Source organism: Rhagoletis pomonella, unplaced genomic scaffold (genome assembly GCF_013731165.1).
Source record: "Rhagoletis pomonella isolate Grant_MI unplaced genomic scaffold, Rhpom_1.0 Rhpom_scaffold_00017, whole genome shotgun sequence".
NCBI classification, from domain to species: Eukaryota; Metazoa; Arthropoda; class Insecta; order Diptera; family Tephritidae; genus Rhagoletis; species Rhagoletis pomonella.
In genome coordinates, this window is record NW_023458571.1 from 3,474,450 (window position 1) to 3,482,359 (window position 7,910).

Here is a 7,910-nt window from a genome sequence, read left to right on the forward strand (position 1 = left end):
TAATTTGTTTAAAAAATGGGCTTAAACATATTTCATATGTTTTTAAAGTAAAAAAATAAAATAATTTAATAATTTTTTTAATATTAATAAAAATAATTCGTATTGAAAATAACACATATTTTATAATCTTTTTGAAAGGGGTCATTTTAAAAAATTAAAAAAAAAAAAAACATTTAAAAGCGAACGCACTCAAACAATCCATAAATTATCTTAAAGGTATTCGTATTTACTTTCACACTTAAAAGGAATTAGTTGTTTATCTTTTCTATTATGACCTGTACTTAAAAATGAAATCGACTTTTTTGTATCACATTGGGCCTTATGAATAAAAACTAAGATCCTTTACGTAAAGTTATTTGAATAAATCAAGTAAAAGGTTTGAAATCTTAAGAAAAAGCAACTGCTTAGTTTTTATTCATAGGGCGCATTCACTGAAATTCACTATCGGTTCCATTCAACGATATTTCTGAAAAAAATACAGCAAACAAAATTACCTTTACTACTAAAGTTCGCCTGTCAGGCGTCAAGAGGGCGTGGAACTTAACCGCGCAAGGCCACTGTACAATGTGCGTTTGCTAACAGCCTCGTACAGCGCTAAGCTGAGTTGGCGCGAACGTTTACTTTGATTATTAAAAGCGTTCCTGAAATATCGCGCGGAAACCGAATTCGTTCTGCCTCACAGGCGAACGTTAGTATTCTAGGGTTAAAATGGTAGTGCTTTTGCAAAAGAGGCAGTGACGTAATGTTCGGCTTAAAAAAGGAGTGAATCCACTGTTGCCAACCGTCCCGCTTTCGGCGGGACTGTCCCGAATTTAAGAGCTATGTCCCGATCCCGGTACGACACATGCCGGGACGCAAAATGTCCAGGTTTTTCGCAAGAAAAAAAATTAAAACATCTCCTTGTAAAAATATTTAGAACTTTTAAGATATGTACTATATGCCGTATTTTGGTTTCTATTGCGATTTCCGGCAGACTGTTTCATTAATAACTAAAAATGCAATGCGGTAGTGCTATGCATACAGCTGTTTGCTAACAATTTGTGCCAACGCCGTTGAATCCGCTGATGATTTTAAAAAGTTAATTGTTTCCCTTTGAATGTGTAAATTCTTGAGTGGAGATGTAAAAAATATCTGTAATTTTGTCCCGGCTAAAATGAGTGAATTGCAGGAAAGAGTCAAAAACGCGATTGCTATTTTATGGACGAATGAATTTTAAACAAAGAATTTAAGCCGTGGCTGCTTGAGGAAGACGCAATTTTTACCAACTTCAAACTACAATGACAACGTGTAAGTAATTTCCTGAGTTTTGCACATAGTCTAGACATATTTTTTTATGTTTTTTGTTGTAAGATTATCTATATTTTTATTAAAAGTCGTGTGAAAAGTTCTCTGCGCCAATAATTTAGTGTTGCACTGTACATATTTACATACATATCGATACCTGAGTGCATCGGCGTAGCCAGAATGAAATTGAGGGGGGGGGTCCACCCCATTTAACTGGGATTTCAGGGGTCTATTTTTTTTAATATATAAGGAAAATTTGAAGGTGGGGGGGGGGGGGGTGGTCGACCCCCCCCCTGCCCCTACCTGGCTACGCCCATGCCTGAGTGGAAGATCGACCTATCTTTTCAAGAACGCCCTATCTCAGAATTTAGTTGGAGAACGCCCTTTCTCAAAATTTGATTGAAGAACGCCGTATCTCAGAATTCGGTTCAAAAACGCCCTATCTCGGCACATTTTCACATTTTCAATTCTGAGATAGGGCGTTCTTTCAACCAAATTCTGAGGTAGGGCACTTTTCAATAAAATTCTGAAATAGGGCGTTCTTCATTTAAATTATGAAGTAGGGCGGTTTCTGAGATAAGGCGTTTTCGAACTGGCTGCCGAGACAGGTCGATCTTCTACCAGGTGCCGATATATAGAAATTTATAATTTGGTGTAATTTTTATTTAAATTTTAATTTACTTTTTAAGTTATATAAAAGTAACATTGAAGTATCGTTTTATGAAAATTTTTATGCATCCATGAAATTTTATATTGTTTTGTGGTTCTGAGAACATGTTTATGTTTCTATGAAATTTTATATTGTTTTGTGGTTCTAAATAAAAAATTTTCAAAATTTATGTCGTTTAATATGTTATATTACCTACCCTCTTTCCTAACATTGCGTGTCCCGGTTTCAAGAAAGCAAAGGTTGGCAACCGTGAGTGAAACACTCCGATCAGAGTGAAAACGGCAACGCTGCCACTAACGTCAATAGCAATATATTTCGCACCGGCAACAGTAATTGAAAATCGTCGCAGTAACAAAACTAATTTTACATTATGGAGTAAATATTGTGGATATTGTATGCATGTATGTACGAAAATACATAGGTACATATGTACGAAAAAATACCGGGGAGTACTTAGCGCATGTTTGCTGTACACATGTAGATATCTATTTACATATGTACATATTTATACGTATGTGCATACGTTTGTGAACATAGAAACTATACACACTCATCAAATTATTTACAAAATCGTAAGGCGTATTAGTGGCGGTGCTAAATATGTGTCATATCCATTAGATACAATATGCAATTTGCGCGTATCTGTTAAATATTTATGTATGACATGCATATACATATATATATGTATATGTACATGTGTATTTATTACCTGTTGCTCACAACTTATCGAAATACAGTCTAGGGCTTAAGCGCGTAATGTAGAATGGCGAAATAATTTATAAAAGTGTTTTAGTGCGCTGGTGATAATCGTGGCATACAACTCGGTTAGCGGCTATGCATCAGTATTTTTCGTTATCGAACACAATTAGAGAAATTTTATATTACTTCTGAAGACGCGGCATCGGTAAATCAAAACAACAGGCATATATGTATGTGCATATGTATGTAGTGCGCGATATTTGCAAAGGAACCCAGTAGAAATCGGTTGCATGCATTTGTGAAGTGTGCATGCTGTATGAGTGAAAAAGTGTGAACGATTCATGAGCGGTCATGAATTTCCAGAAATAAAGTCAAATTCTGGCGAACTTTAAGCGAACGTACTTTGTTGTTGCTTTAAGTACATTTCTCTATAAATTTGTCTACTATACAGCATCGCAAAATGTTTGTAATAGGGATGCAAATCAAAAAAATACCTACATCGATGTTTTTTTCGATTTGATGCATCGAAATATAGCATCGATCCATATCGATTATCGTATAAAAACATCGCTATTTTCGATGCATCGAATGTTTCTTTTAATTAAAAATATACAGCAGGAAAATAAAACAACAAGAAATGTATTTAGTGATTTAAATAGTTAAAAATTCAAGTTTTTTCTGTTCTTTTAAGAAGTCTTTGAAAAAAGTTTTCGGAAGGTGCTGAAGTGGCGACAGTTGTTAAATGTTTATAAGCATATTGAAGTAATATAAAGCGGTTCACTGGCATTCTATTTCGGTGCACTTATTTGGCAATTTCTTATCATAACTTTTTCTTTTATTTGACTTTCATGTTAACCCTTTTGAGTAAGAAATGATGAAGTTTTTTTATTTAAATAGTCGCTTGTTCAAAAGCACACATACATATGTAACTGATGGACCAGAATTGGCAAAAGCCAAAATGACAAACTCAAACTTGCTAGCACAATTTATATTATTTCACTATGTTGATAAGCTATGTGTAAAAATTTTGGAAATTGCTCTTTAAAATCTGTCCAAATTTCAAAAGAATTTTAGAGTGTCAATATCATATCAATTAATATCATATTGTATATGGTATTTTGGCACTAAACGTCTCTACTAATAAAGTAGCAATTTATTAGTACAAATAACTCATACATTTTGGATAATATTAATAGAATGTACATACATTCTGAAAAATTCACATTTAGAACAGTTACTCAAGTAGCATAGTGGTTAGTTAGTGATTAATTCTACCAAAACTCACAAATTTACACCAAGTTATACACCAGTGTGCTACTTGAGTACTAGAGCGAAGAGCTTGGAAGCATACAAATAATGTAGAGTACATTGCACGCAAAATTCGATGCATCGAAAAAAAATACATCGATATATCGATGTATATCGGAAAGTCCAAAACATCGGTTTTATTCGATGCATCGAATAGCAAACATCGATGTTTCCGATGCATCGATGTTTTGTTGCATCCCTAGTTTGTAATATTTTCAGTGTAGTGCAAAAGTTTTAGCGAACGGACGTGTTGTGCGATAATATTTTCGGCACTAACAGAGCTTTTACATGATATGGATTTTTGTTTATACTCGTATGTGCCATAAATAAAAATGTATCAGAAAAGTAGAATTTACATATGGAAATATATGTATATCGTGTTAGAATGCTTTAACACTATTCCATTAATGCAGAATTACTACATGTGCAAGCACTAATTATGTGTATTTTTGTATGCCTGCATACTAGGGCTTTTGCATGTTTGAAACATTAATACAGCCATATGCATACAACAGTAGTACAAGTGTATGGTTAGAGTTAGAAATGGGCGCGGGATATCGGGACCCGCGGGACCCACGGTACTGATTTAAAATTGGCCGGGATGGGCGGTATCGGGAAGATCTGTAAAAATATGGCGGGCGGGACGGGACCAAAATCCTTTCCGGACACTCCCGATAAAACCGCTACCCCCGCAAATTCAGAAAACCTTCCTTAAAAACGATGTTTGATATATGCCAGATCTTTCATTATTATTTTAATTTTTTTTAAATAATTTGAAAGACATGAACATTTTTGTCAACCTTCGATCGGTTTGCAAACCTCGCCACACTCATCTCAACCGATCGTTTCAATTCGTTGTCCGTTTGTAGCCTGCTTTAGAGATAGATATCGGGACCCACGAGACTCGCGGTACAATTCTGAAAAACGTCGGGATGGGCGGGTTCGGGACTTAAAAATCGAATTTCGAGATGGGCGGGATCGGGATTATAAACTTAGTCCCGTGCCCATATCTAGTTAGAGGACACATACGCTCTGAGTCAAATTTTCTGAAACGGGCCACTAAAAATTAAATAATAGAATTTCAAATATGTTTTGGCAGATATTCAAAGATCTATATGTGAAAATGAATGTCTTAAAATATTTTTTGAAAATTTCAATTTTTCAAAAATTTATTCATAAATGAATTTTTGACCTTGTTTTCATAAATCTTATATATAAAAATAAGTGCACGTTTTTGGTGTGACCTCATAACTTGAGAACGGCTTCACCGAATTCAACCAAATTTATGTGGCATATTCGACCTATCATGCAGATGGTTATGCGAAGTTTGCTCGAATTCGGAAAAAGGGGCGTGGCACCACCCATACTAACTAAAATATAAAAATAAGTGAACGTTTTTGGTGTGATCATATAACTTGAGAACGGCTTCACCGAATTCAACCAAATTTATGCGGCATATTCGGGCTATCATGCAGATGGTTTACGTGAAGTTTGCTTGAATTCGGAAAAGGGGGCGTGGCGCCTCTATTTTATATATAAAAATTAGTGAGTTAGCTTATAACTTGAGAACGGCTTCACCGAATTCAACGAAATTTATATAGTTTATTCGGGGTTATTCGGGCGGTATTGGAAAAGAGGGCGTGGCACCTCCCATCTTATATATAAAAAATAAGTACAAGATTTCAACCAAATTTATACGGCATAGTCGGGCTATTATGCAGATGGTTTGTGTTAAGTTTTCCCGAATTCGGAAAAGGGGGCGTGGCACCACCCATACTAACAAAAATTTTCATCTGGTACATCTCTTGAAATATTTGTAGTAGATTACTGGAAATTGGTATAGAGACATATGAAATAATTCCATACTCATGGAGAAAAATGTGCGGTATTGGGAAAGGGGGGCGTGGCACCTCCCATCTTAAATAAAAAAATAAGTGCACGAATTCTACCAAATTTAAACGGTATATTCGGACTATCATGCAGATGGGTTATGTGAAGTGGGCCCGAAGTCGGTTCAGCGGTTCATGATATATGACAGTTTATGTCTGTCACATGAACCACGTATATGGTACAACAGCACATACATGAAAAATCGAAAACATAGTGAAAAATTGTTGCTATAATGTGCTGTGTTTATTTTTTCTTCGGATAAATTAAGTCAAGTATAAACATGGCTGCAAGTTTTTCAATAGGGATTTTGTAGAGCCAATGGAATGAAAGTCACCACAACACAACATATCTGTCATTTCATCGTATTATCGAAAAGGTGGTGTACATTGATATTCGGTCTTTCTATCTTGGACTTTGGAGAATCAACACGTGTGTTTAATATAGTTCTTAATTCATATTTCATTTTATTTTTTTTGTCAATTTCAATATTTTTGCACAAATTTGTTACAGCGTTTCGTACGAAAAGTTTGAGTACACTGGAAATTTTCCATGCAGGTATTTCTCCTCATTGATTTATAGTGAACAAAACCATTGTGGGAAATTGTGGCTGTGTTGTGTTCTTTGGCTTCGAATGAAGTTTTTTCAAGTGCTCTTTTACTGTCGATTGTGAATTTCATTTGATTATTTTAAAAAAAGTGCGTTTACCATACGATTTATCGAATTCGTTCCTATGCATTGAGTTTTTCGTTCGCTATTGAATAAAATGCCACGATCCTGTCGTTCAAATATAGGCCGACATACGCGTCTTGCGAACATGATGTTATCGCAAAGAAGATCGCAAAATGTTGAGGAGCACTCCCAACCAAAGGAAGTACGGCGTGCAGGATTTTTCATTAATTTTTCAATATATGGCGTAGAGAAGCACACCGGGGTACCGCTAGTTTTATATATTAATTGCAATATTTCCGTAAATATTGAATGAAAAAGAACCAAATTTTAATGGTGCATTCAGAAAAGTAGCAGAATCGAAAAAAATTTTCATACTGGAAAAATTTAATTTTTTAATAGTATTAAATAATAATAAATTTCCCAATAAACAATTGACAATTTAACAGACTTCTCCTTGTGTTAAACAATAAAAAAATTTACGATCTTATTCTATAAAGTATACATCAGTGGCGTAGCCAGGGGCGGGGGGGTTTTGGGGGGATAGATCCTCCTTCGTCAGTGAAATGAAACTTTTTATTTTTGAATTAATAACACAATACTATTTTACCCTTCCGATTTATAATTTTCTTATTTCAGACTGATGACAAATTATCTTTTAATGAATATATAAAATTATCGGTTGGTAGATTATGTATTTGAATATTTGCGACATACACTAGGCCATGTTGCTTAGTTTCCCACAGTGTTGGGAAATAATCTATAATCTATACAAAAACTGTACTTTTCGACTGTAAATTGTATCGACTTTTTAATTTGCTCATATACATGCATGCAAAATACATAGCTGTGACTTATTGTTGATTTTTAGTATACTTTTTTTTTTTGATGAAGGCGTTGCTCATTTTCTTCATTAAAAAAATCGTCGAACATACTTAGGTAATATGGAAGAAAATTACCGACTTCGTCAAAAATATGCCATACATCAACTGTAAATCACAGCTAATTTAAATTTGCACTTTATTAGACTAAAATTGAATGAGCTAAAAAACTGCAAAATATTAAGAGATAAAATTGAAATAGAAAGTTCGAAATTTTTAAGAAAGTTTGCCGATTTTTTTGAATGTTGTTTAAAGATTAAACTTATTTTCATTTAGTGTTTGTTAAGGAATAAACCATATTTTTATAAACAAATAATTCAAATTAAAATATAATAAAATAAATAGTCAAATCTAGTCAATATGTGAGTGTCGTGAAGTTATGATATTTAAGAACATCTCTTTCTTAATTAACGATGACACTGTTTCTATATGAAGCTGATTTCAACATTTTGTTTTAATAAAATTTAGTATCGAATATATTCTTTCAAAACTTGCATAGGAATGTGATATAA

At 34.0% G+C, this 7,910-nt stretch overlaps 1 protein-coding gene across 2 annotated transcripts in view; it reads left to right on the forward strand.

The window, feature by feature from the left end:
- Nucleotides 1-2,710: 2,710 nt before the first annotated feature.
- Nucleotides 2,711-7,910, forward strand: part of LOC118749522 (CUGBP Elav-like family member 2) — a gene marked incomplete at its 3' end in the record, with an annotated part of 137,702 nt that continues 132,502 nt past the window's right edge. Inside the window, 1 exon segment of one of the 2 annotated variants that reach the window (XM_036484326.1) lies at nucleotides 2,711-2,883. 2 annotated transcript variants of the gene reach the window in all.